A 13,030-nucleotide genomic window follows, 5' to 3' on the forward strand; every position below is an offset into this window, starting at 1 on the left:
TTGAAACAACAACACAGCCCATTTCGTTTATATCAAACACTGTTCTTTTCTGACTTTAGGTCTTTAATAAGACACATTTTACAGTTCAAAATTTAATATAGTACAATGTAATGTTGAACATTTTTTCGGAATCTTCCGAACATATCTGGAATATATGTAAAAAAAAAAAAACAAGTATATACGGCCGTAAGTTCGGCCAGGCCGAAGCTTATGTACCCTCCATCATGGATTGCGTAGAAACTTCTTCTAAACACTGCCATCCACAATCGAATTACTTAAGTTGCGGTAACGCTTGCCGATGCCAAGGTATCTTAAAACCTCCTAACATCATCTTCTAAATTGTATGTCAATACGTGGTATATATTAAATCAAAAAAGATCGATCCATTACGTATATAATTCAGTTTGACAAAGTAGACATAAAATTTTGACAAAATTTTCTACAGAAAGAAAATATTAAAATTTTTTCTATGGAAATAAAATTTTGACAAAATTTTCTATAGAAATAAAAATTTTGACAAAATTTTCTATAGAAAGACAATTTTGACAAAAATTTCTACAGAAATAAAATTTTAACAAACTTTTCTATAGAAATAAACTTTTGACAAAATTTTCTATAGACATAAAATCTTGGTCGATTATTTTTGGCTCGAGTGGCAACTATGATTATGAACCGAATAAAATTTGAACAAAATTTTCTATAGAAATAAAATTTTGACAAAATTTTCTATAGAAATAAAATTTTGACAATGATGAAAATTTTACTATGAACCGAATAAAATTTTAACAAAATTTTCTCTAGAAATAAAATTTTGACAACATTTTCTATAGAAATAAAATTTTGGTAGATTATTTTTGGCTCTAGTGGCAACCATGATTATGAACCGATATGGACAAATTTTTGTGTGATTGGACCAATTTTGGTATGGTTGTTAGCGACCATATACTAACACCAGGTTCCTACTTTGAACCGGATCGGATGAATTTTGCTCCTTCAAGAGGCTCCGGAGGTCAATCTGGAGAACGTTTTATATGGGGGCTATATATAATTATGGACCGATGTGGACCAATTTTTGCACGGTTGTTAGAGACCATATACCAATATCATGTACTAAATTTCAGGCGGATCGGATAAAATTTGCTTCTCTTTGAGGCTCCGCAACCCAAATCTGGGGATCGGTTTATATGGGCGCTATATATAATTATGGACCGATGTGGACCAATTTTTGCACGGTTGTTAGAGACCATATACCAACACCATGTACCAAATTTCAGCCGGATCCGATGAAATATGCTTCTCTTAGAGGCTCCTCTAGCCAAATCTGGGGATCGGTTTATATGTGGGCTATATATAATTATGGACCGATGTGAACCAATTTTTGCATGGTTGTTAGAGACCATATACCAACACCATATACCAAATTTCAGCCGGATCGGATGAAATGTGCTTCTTTTAGAGGCTCCACAAGCCAAATCTGAGGGTCCCTTTATATGGGGGCTATACGTAAAAGTGGACCGATATGGCCCATTTTCAATACCATCCGACCTACATCGATAACAACTACTTTTGCCAAGTTTCAAGTCGATAGCTTGTTTCGTTCGGAAGTTAGCGTGATTTCAACAGACGGACGGACGGACGGACGGACGGACATGCTTAGATCGACTCAGAATTTCACCACGACCCAGAATATATATACTTTATGGGGTCTTAGAGCAATATTTCGATGTGTTACAAACGGAATGACAAAGTTAATATACCCCCATCCTATGATGGAGGGTATAAAAACTTTGGTCGAAGCAGGGGTCGAACCCACGACCCTTGGCATGCAAGTCGGACGTAGCAACCACTGTTCCACGGTGCCAAACTAAGTGTTTGTTTCTGTTAAATAAACTTTGTTTATTCGTATCGTGGGCGCCACAAGCTATGCTATATAAATATAACTTATATGGATAATTATCTACACACAACAAATTTTTTTTCTTATTCAATCACGAAATTAATTGATCCAATTAATTTTTTAATTGAAATGTCTTCAATCACGGAAATGATAGTATCAATTAAAAAATTAATTGATCCAATTAAAAAATTAATTGATGCTATTAATTGTTGTGATTGATTTTTGTTTCAATTAAAAAATTTGTTGATTCAATTAAATTTTTAATTGAATATCTTTTCAAACTCAATTAAAATTTTAATTGGAAAATTTTTCGTGAAATTTTTTTCTGTGTATTGATGACCATAACAGGTACATAGCTCAGTGGTTAGTGTGTTGGCTTACAAAGTGCATGGTCCTCGGTTCGATTCTCCGTCCACGCGAAAGGTAAAAAAAAAATTAAATTTATAAAATCGTATAATTTCTTCTACATTGTTGGTATTACAGGAAAAGGTGTTAAGAACTAAAATACCTCGTGGATGTGAGGGAAAATGCAATTAGCAAGAAAACAATTTTTTTGAGTTAGTCTTTATGAAATTGTTTTTACATTTTGGACAAGAATAAAAGTTTATCACAAAAAGTATATACTTTTCTTCCAAATACACTACAAATGAGAAACGAACTTTGTTTGTCTAAAATTTCGTTTGGGAGGAAAGAATTATTTTTTTGCGTGTAGCATCCGTCTATGCACTGAAAATAAGCATGGCCTTTTCCAATGATTCTGTCTTTACACTAATAATTTTGGTATTGATTTCGAGTGAAAGAAGCTTAGAATTGAAGAAACGATACATTTACGACACAATTCTCTTTCAAAATTTGAGTTTTGCGTACTTGATACTAGGAAATAAATTTGAATTTATTCGTTTTTCTGCTTTTTTCTTCATGTGTTGTCAGAGACCTTTAAAAACGTGTTAAATATCTGAGCATGCACAACATGTACAAAACAACATTCACGTTTTTCGGGAACTATCTTAAACCATTTCATGTTATCTCAGTCCTGAGGTGTGTCTATATTGTCCACTAAAACAATTTTCAGAAATGTGATTGAATATTCTCTTTGAAAATGACTCTTCTCTACAGACGAAATATACGTAAGTCCATTTGTGAAATTATTTCGGTATTTTGTGGAAATGTTAGAAATTGACAGGAACCCTTCGGGTATCATTTTCATAAAATTTCATTCATTTCATATTTGTAACAGGCCAAGTAGTTGGATATAAACTCAAGCCAATGAAATGTTGACGAACTTTCTCTATTGTTTGTGGGAAACCTTTTTTGCTATTTATCTTCTTGATGATGATGGAAGAGAGAATGATAAATTCAGATTTGTTGGTTGTCTGACTTTCAAATGTCATTTATATGTTTATTGTACTATCTTTATGGGATGGAGAGAGAGGGTCCAAACCTCCCCCCTTCTCCTGCATCCTTCGTATGGAGACAAAAGAAGGCAAAACATCACCAAGAGCAAGATGGATTGCATGAATGAATTTATTTATTATGTAGTTATGGTTGTTGTTTCATAAACTCGCTACGAAATTACCATTATTTATTAACGGTCATATTTTGATGACTTGGAAAACATTGTGGGATTTGTTAAAACTATATTGGTCGTTATTCGGTATACTCCTCTGTGCCTATTGCTTTGTTGATCAGAACGGCCTGACCCAAAAAATCCATTGTTATTTCATTTGTAGTGGTGCACCATCTGCTATGACATTAACCCAGGAGTGAAATTGCCATCCCAAAGGTCGATACTAATAATACATCAATATATTGACAATCATACTTGCAGAGTTAAGTATAAGTAGCAGAAATGACGAAATAGGTGAGGCCTAATTTTTGCAAAATTGTATATTCTAAAGGATTGTGATTTGGTGAAACTTCCCTTAAAAACATATATACACAAATAAAATTTCATGTCCATAAGTAAATGAATAAATAAGTGGACTCATAATAAAATAACATAAGTCGAGATATAAGTTTTGTTTTTAATCGTGGAGAAAAGTTTCAGTTTTTTATACCCTCCATCATAGGATGGGGGTATATTAACTTTGTCATTCCGTTTGTAACACATCGAAATATTGCTCTAAGACCCCATAAAGTATATATATTCTGGGTCGTGGTGAAATTCTGAGTCGATCTAAGCATGTCCGTCCGTCCGTCCGTCCGTCCGTCCGTCTGTTGAAATCACGCTAACTTCCGAACGAAACAAGCTATCGACTTGAAACTTGGCAAAAGTAGTTGTTATCGATGTAGGTCGGATGGTATTGAAAATGGGCCATATCGGTCCACTTTTACGTATAGCCCCCATATAAAGGGACCCTCAGATTTGGCTTGTGGAGCCTCTAAAAGAAGCACATTTCATCCGATCCGGCTGAAATTTGGTATATGGTGTTGGTATATGGTCTCTAACAACCATGCAAAAATTGGTTCACATCGGTCCATAATTATATATAGCCCACATATAAACCGATCCCCAGATTTGGCTAGAGGAGCCTCTAAGAGAAGCATATTTCATCGGATCCGGCTGAAATTTGGTACATGGTGTTGGTATATGGTCTCTAACAACCGTGCAAAAATTGGTCCACATCGGTCCATAATTATATATAGCGCCCATATAAACCGATCCCCAGATTTGGGTTGCGGAGCCTCAAAGAGAAGCAAATTTTATCCGATCCGCCTGAAATTTGGTACATGATATTGGTATATGGTCTCTAACAACCGTGCAAAAATTGGTCCACATCGGTCCATAATTATATATAGCCCCCATATAAAACGTTCTCCAGATTGACCTCCGGAGCCTCTTGAAGGAGCAAAATTCATCCGATCCGGTTCAAAGTAGGAACCTGGTGTTAGTATATGGTCGCTAACAACCATACCAAAATTGGTCCAATCACACAAAAATTTGTCCATATCGGTTCATAATCATGGTTGCCACTAGAGCCAAAAATAATCTACTAAAATTTTATTTCTATAGAAAATGTTGTCAAAATTTTATTTCTAGAGAAAATTTTGTTAAAATTTTATTCGGTTCATAGTAAAATTTTCATCATTGTCAAAATTTTATTTCTATAGAAAATTTTGTCAAAATTTTATTTCTATAGAAAATTTTGTTCAAATTTTATTCGGTTCATAATCATAGTTGCCACTCGAGCCAAAAATAATCGACCAAGATTTTATGTCTATAGTAAATTTTGTCAAAAGTTTATTTCTATAGAAAAGTTTGTTAAAATTTTATTTCTGTAGAAATTTTTGTCAAAATTGTCTTTCTATAGAAAATTTTGTCAAAATTTTTATTTCTATAGAAAATTTTGTCAAAATTTTATTTCCATAGAAAAAATTTTAATATTATCTGTCTGTAGAAAATTTTGTCAAAATTTTATGTCTACTTTGTCAAACTGAATTATATACGTAATGGATCGATCTTTTTTGATTTAATATATACCACGTATTGACATACAATTTAGAAGATGATGTTAGGAGGTTTTAAGATACCTTGGCATCGGCAAGCGTTACCGCAACTTAAGTAATTCGATTGTGGATGGCAGTGTTTAGAAGAAGTTTCTACGCAATCCATGATGGAGGGTACATAAGCTTCGGCCTGGCCGAACTTACGGCCGTATATACTTGTTTTTATTTTAATTTTACCTTTTGCCGGACGGGGATTCGAACAGCGGACCACACAGTTTGTAAGGATCAAAGAAGTAGCTGATCAATTGCCCAAGGAAAAATAAAATGTTAATTTTGTAATAACAAGCAACAACCACCAACTTAATTCAATATCGCTCCTTGTTAAATAGCGCTCCAAGCTACTAAACACATATATGTTTATAGGCTATTTCTAAATTAATATATGTTTGCATCCAAGCATATTATATTTAAAAACATTTTATGTCCCAAACATAATATGTTCTAACATATTAACATATATGTCCCAAACATGTTATGCTAGTTTATGAACATTATATGCTTGCACTCAAAAATATTGTGTTTAAAAATTTGTGTTCCAAACATATAATGTTTATAGCCAAACATATGAAAAACAGTCTTTTTCATCCGTGTAGATTGGGAAGCACTTGACTGCCTATGACACGTCAACGTAAAAGTAATACAGAAAATTTATCGGAAATGTGGAGTCGTTGTCTCGACAAAATCGGTATGATGTAATCGATTTCGTAATGTCGTTTTTTACCACTGGGTATTTTGGCAAAACAAGAACCGTTTTGTATCGTTTCAATCTTCAGTATTTTTCATCATCCTCGACTACGACACCGAAGTCGTTTCCGGGAAATGAAACTAAATCCTATTTTAAAAATACTGCAATTGTAATACTATCCCAGTGGTAAAAAAACGTCATTACCAAATCGATTATATCCTACCGATTTTGTCGAGACAACTACTCCACGTTTCCGATCAATTTTGCGCATTACTTTTACGTTGGCGTGTCATAGGCAGTCAAGTACTTCGCAATTTCCATGACAAGGTAAATTAAAACATACACTGAAAAAAATATTGTCGTGAGGTCAAAGATTTCATGTCTTTAAAATACGAATACAAATTTTGCTTAGCATAGAAGACGCATTTCTCTAAAATAAAGTTATTTTCCTTGTCCAAAAGTCGATAAACTTTTCAATGAAGTCGAATTGTCGTTATAATTAAGTGATTTGACTTAAAAATGGGTATCTTAACATGAAAGAAAAAATTTATAGGCTAAGGTCTACTTGACTTTAATAATTCAGAAAAATTCTTTAAATTGAATGAAATTGTCTTTAAATTTGTTGTCTTTTTGCATCTTGACTACAAAGCAAAAAATCGTTCAAATATAGGACATGTTTTCCAAAACTTTATTTTAAAGAAGTTTTTTACTTCAAACATAGCATAATTTCTACTGGAAGTCGAGTCCTAATTTGGAAAATAAAGTTGCCGTTAACTCGTTTTTAAAGGACTTTGATAGCATATGAAGAAAAAAAGCTGAGAAAGCGAAAAATTAAAATTTGCTTCCTAGAAGCAAGTACACAAAACCTAAATTTAAAAGAGAATTGTGTCTTAAAAGTATCCTTACTTGTATTCTCCGCTTCTTTGGCTCGGAATCAAAACCAAATTTTTTAAAGTAAAGACAAAATCTTTGGAACCGAGTATGCTTTTTTTCAGTGTAATGATAACCCATTACAACGGCATTGCCAATGCATAAGGGCTTCGGATGACGATTATTGAATATTGTGTTTTACTCGGTAATGGAAACGATGGAGCAAACCAGTTTTACTTTCTATTTATAAAAGTAATCTAGAGCTAAGCACCCCTATTTACCACCCGATTCGCTGGTAAACTATAAAAATCTGATGTATTTTATAGTATTTTTCCTAAAAATATACCACAAATAATATTGATATTTTGACAAATAAATAATTTTTAAATTTTTTATGATTTTTAATGCATTGTAACGCTTGTCTGGAAAGTTTGTCATCAAATATTTTATTTTTTTTTATTACCATTTATTTAAAAAATTCAAAGCCTTTACAGGGCCAATTTAACGAATTACAATGTAAAGGGTGATTCGTTAAGAGCTTGATAACTTTTTAAAAAAAAAAAACGCATAAAATTTGCAAAATCTCATCGGTTCTTTATTTGAAACGTTAGATTGGTCCATGACATTTACTTTTTGAAGATAATTTCATTTAAATGTTGACCGCGGCTGCGTCTTAGGTGGTCCATTCGGAAAGTCCAATTTTGGGCAACTTTTTCGAGCATTTCGGCCGGAATAGCCCGAATTTCTTCGGAAATGTTGTCTTCCAAAGCTGGAATAGTTGCTGGCTTATTTCTGTAGACTTTAGACTTGACGTAGCCCCACAAAAAATAGTCTAAAGGCGTCAAATCGCATGATCTTGGTGGCCAACTTACCGGTCCATTTCTTGAGATGAATTGTTCTCCGAAGTTTTCCCTCAAAATGGCCATAGAATCGCGAGCTGTGTGGCATGTAGCGCCATCTTGTTGAAACCACATGTCAACCAAGTTCAGTTCTTCCATTTTTGGCAACAAAAAGTTTGTTAGCATCGAACGATAGCGATCGCCATTCACCGTAACGTTGCGTCCAACAGCATCTTTGAAAAAATACGGTCCAATGATTCCACCAGCGTACAAACCACACCAAACAGTGCATTTTTCGGGATGCACGGGCAGTTCTTGAACGGCTTCTGGTTGCTCTTCACTCCAAATGCGGCAATTTTGCTTATTTACGTAGCCATTCAACCAGAAATGAGCCTCATCGCTGAACAAAATTTGTCGATAAAAAAGCGGATTTTCTGCCTACTTTTCTAGGGCCCATTCACTGAAAATTCGACGTTGTGGCAGATCGTTCGGCTATTCATGATGAAATGTCAAAGCATACTGAGCATCTTTCTCTTTGACACCATGTCTGAAATCCCACGTGATCTGTCAAATACTAATGCATGAAAATCCTAACCTCAAAAGAATCACCCTTTACTACTCTAACGGACATTACAATATTATATAAAAATATTAAATATAAATTAATAAAAATAAACAAAAATCTTATATAAACAATTGAACCAGCAATCTTATATCAATAATGTTATATATATTTTTTTATTTTAATTTTTTTTTGCGTTTGTTAATGTTCTTGGATCCCATTGAAATTAAAATCAGTTTTATTTCGCGAGTCAGGAGACTACTCATTAAACAATGTTTGCATTATGTTTCAGTCAATTTATCTTTATCTTTAATCATCAAGCTGATGTAAAATATTGAAGAAGGTTCTTTCGGTAGGTGTTGTAGGATAGATCAAAATGCTTCATTCCATTTTACAGACTATTATACAGTCTACCAATTCTCACATGAAATGATTTATTCATGTATCGACTGGCAGTTGGAATAATCAATTGATTGCGACGAGAGCGTCCAAAAGAAAACAAGTTGACAAGAAAAAGAGGAGGTTGTGTCTTAAAAATCCTGTAAAATAACAACAGAGATCTTAAATCAACAAATTCCGAGAAGGAACATCCTAAGAAGCGTCGAACATAGTCCGAAACATGATCGAACCGTCCAAGCGAATATAGATAACGTACTACTCTATTCACTGTTAATTTCACCTTTCTCAAGTTCTCTTAACTAATGCATGTATCAACTTCTCCTTCACCGAGTAAGGTAACATTAGATCCGAGTTATACAATTGACGCCATTTCATGTTGATTAGCCTAACTATGTTGTCAATATGATGGTCAAAACAAAGCTTGCCATCAACAGTGACCCCAAGACACTTAATACTATGGACGGACTCTATGAGTACACCATTATAATACAAATGAAGCTGCTGGCAGGAGTTCGCAGGAAAAAATAGGGCTTTCGTTTTTGTAGCGTTTATGTTCTTTTGTGCAAGGTTGCATAATCCGAAAATCGATATATGTTAATTTTTATACCCTGCTCCACACTGTGGAACAGGGTATTATAAGTTAGTGCATATGTTTGCAACACCCAGAAGGAGACGAGATAGACACATGGTGTCTTTGGCAAAAATGATCAAGGTGGGCTCTTGAGTCGATATAGCGATGTCCGTCTGTCCGTGAACACATTTTTGTAATCAAAGTCTAGGTCGCAGTTTTAGTCCAATTGACTTCAAATTTGTCACAAGTATGTGTTTTGGCTCAGAATAGATCCCTATTGATTTTGGAAGAAATCGGTTCAGATTTAGATATAGCTCCCATATATATCTTTCGCCCGATATGGACTAATACGGTCCCAGAAGCCAGAGTTTTACCCCAATTTGGTTGAAATTTTGCACAGGGAGTAGAATTAGCATTGTAGCTATGCGTGCCAAATTTGGTTGAAATCGGTTCAGATTTAGATATAGCTCCCATATATAGCTTTCGCCCGATTTACACTCATATGACCACAGAGGCCAATTTTTTGCTCCGATTTAGTTGAAATTTTGCACAGGGAGTAGAATTAGCATTGTAGCTATGCCTGCCAAATTTGGTTGAAATCTGTTCAGATTTAGATATAGCTCCAATATATAGCTTTCGGCCGATTTACACTCATATGACCACAGAGGCCAATATTTTGCTCCGATTTAGTTGAAATTTTGCACAGGGAGTAGAATTGGCATTGTAGCTATGCGTGCAAAATTTGGTTGAAATCGGTTCAGATTTAGATATATCTCCCATATATAGCTTTCGCCCGATTTACACTCATATGACCACAGAGGCCAATTTTTAACTCCGATTTAGTTGAAATTTTGTACAGGGAGTAGAATTAGCATTGTTGCTATGCGTGCCAAATTTGGTTGAAATCGGTTCAGATTTAGATATAGCTCCCATATATATGTTTTTCTGATTTCGACAAAAATGGTCAAAATACCAACATTTTCCTTGTAAAATCGCCACTGCTTAGTCGAAAAGTTGTAAAAATGACTCTAATTTTCCTAAACTGCTAATACATATATATCGAGCGATAAATCATAAATAAACTTTTTCGAAGTTTCCTTAAAATTGCTTCAGATTTAAACTTTTCCCATATTTTTTTACTAACATTGTGTTCCTCCCTAGTGTATTAGCCGACTTAAATTTTGAGTCTATAGATTTTGTAGAAGTCAATCAAATTCTGTCCAGATCGAGTGATATTTAAATGTATGTATTTGGGACAAACCCTTATATAAGCACCCAACACATTTGACGGATGTGATATGATATCGAAAATTTAGATCTACAAAGTGGTGCAGGGTATAATATAGTCGGCACCGCCCGACTTTAGACTTTCCTTACTTGTTTGTATTATTTTTTGTATTATTTGATAAAAAAAATTACTTTTCATATTAGCCTGATATCGAAACAAGTGATTAAAGTCCAAATGCATGATATTATTTATAATTAATTATTATTCGAGCTTTATGAACAAAAAAGATTAAGGAACTTGATCAATTGAGTCATTGAAAATAATACGCCAGATACAAATCTATAGACTATACATATTTCCGTTCGAGCGCTTGCACTTTTCCATAGTCTTTAGTATATTTCTGCTTGGAATAACTAATACATTTTCCTGGTGACTTCACACTTTTTCGAGTGTTGAAATGGAGGCCTCTTGTCGAAATTGATTACAGCTTTATTCTCCAAATGGCCAACACCATCATTCCCGTCACCAAAAACATCATCATTCTTGGTGAACTGGGCCATTGTATTTTTAATATTTAATAATACGCAATCGTAAACAAACAAGTCCAACGTGAAGTTGGAAGGATCCCTGCTCTCTTTATCGATGGATGGATGGCCATCATTCTATGGCATCAGCAAATAAAAATTACTATCCTATATGAGTTACACATATCCATATCCCAATTCATATGTGTACATTTTTTCTGTTTTTTTTTTTTGTTTTTGTAAAGGAATATGAACATTGGTTTTATACATAAATACGATAGTCCCGATGATTGTGTAACAGATGGAGGCAGTGTAAGATATGGCATTGTCAATGTCACTGTAGTCACTTTTATAAAATTTTAACGTGACAACTGTAAAATTCCACAGCATCATTATTTTCGTGGTCTCGTCTGGTGTCGAGGCAATTCACCATTCTCACTGTCTTTGATATGGCCATCATGATTATCATAATTATCATCGTTATCCTGATCCTCATAACCATCGTCATCATCATCATCGTCGCCATCATTTCTATCGTTTCCTGTCATATTTTTTTATAGTACAGACTGTAGCTGCACTCAATTTCACCCCCATATTCATAGCCCAATCATTTGTCTACCCATAATGAACAGACAGAAGGATCCAAAAAACGATGGATGGAAGTCACATAAAGCTACAACTTAGGGCAATACCCGCAATCTCTTGGGTCCAAACTGTCAAACACTTTTTAGTGGCAGTAAACATGGATTACTCCCAACATCCGTCTGGTGCTGAAGCTACGAATGCGTGTGCCATTGGGCACATTATTTACCCCCAGCCTAGTGTGTTTGCTTATATCTCCGGCAAGAGAAACCGTCATTCGAGTGTTTTGCTTTATCGCCTTCTGACTTAGGGGATTTTTAGGATGGTGAACCATTCAATAAGCAATGCCAGATGAGATGGAGTGATATCCCAAAGTGTGGTGCTGCCAAAGACAGCGCCAAAGTTGACAAATTCACCAAAGTGGTCATTAGAGTCAATTAACCGGAAACGGAAGCTTTTACCAAAAATTTCGGCTGCAGATTATGTGCCAGCCACACTTATTTCACTCTCTTTACACTCCCACTCTAATAGAGGGATAATCTGTCAATTTGTATGAAGGAAGTCAATAATTTTTGTTTTACGAGATAACTGGAATGAGGTATTAATAGTAATGGTGAATATACTTTTGCATAATGTTTACATAGCAATGGTGGTTACGAAATTCTACCCGCAAGTAAAATTGACATGGAAAGGTCTTATACTGAAAGCAGGTTCATTATGTAGACGGTAGTCAAAATAGACATCCATCTTTATCGATAGAGACATCGATTGTGATTTTTTAGTTGCAAACTTCATTAACAAGAATTTTTCGTTGAGTAGCTAATAATTGTTGTGTTTTTAGGCCAAGCTACACAGAAAAAAATATCACCAAAATATTTCCAATTAAAAAGTTAATTGAAGTTGAAAATTTTTTCAATTAATAAATTAATTGATACAATTAACTTTTTAATCAAGATAGAAAGATTAAGTTAGTTAAGTCAATGATTGAAAATTTTAAAAATTTTTATTTAAAAAATTCATTGATACAATTAACTTTTTAATCGAATTCGGAAGACTAATGGCGTTTTCTTTTCTTGTAAAAAATGCACACTTTTTTTGCATTTTGCCCGGAAAATGTACTCTTTAGGTTCTTTTCTAAAAAAAACAGGCAAAAGTGCGAAAAGGCTTCGAATTCTGTTGTGAAAATAGCGCCACGCATAGAGGCAAATTACGGGCATTTTCAGCACTGCCAATAAACGAGAGTGCTGCGATTGCCCTGTTTCCTTCTTTGAATTCTTTTCTGCCCGCTGAAATGATAGCATTTTTTTAGGTTTCTGGTAACATTTTAAAAATGCGCATTCTGTACAGACAAAATGAAGGCAAAGAA

The 13,030-nt window shown here is 34.3% G+C and overlaps 1 protein-coding gene across 1 annotated transcript in view; it reads right to left on the minus strand.

The window, feature by feature from the left end:
• Positions 1-13,030, minus strand: part of LOC142225748 (uncharacterized) — an 88,134-nt gene that overhangs the window by 20,052 nt on the left and 55,052 nt on the right. The window lies entirely within an intron of this gene.

This window comes from Haematobia irritans, chromosome 1 (genome assembly GCF_050003625.1).
Source record: "Haematobia irritans isolate KBUSLIRL chromosome 1, ASM5000362v1, whole genome shotgun sequence".
Lineage (NCBI taxonomy): Eukaryota > Metazoa > Arthropoda > Insecta > Diptera > Muscidae > Haematobia > Haematobia irritans.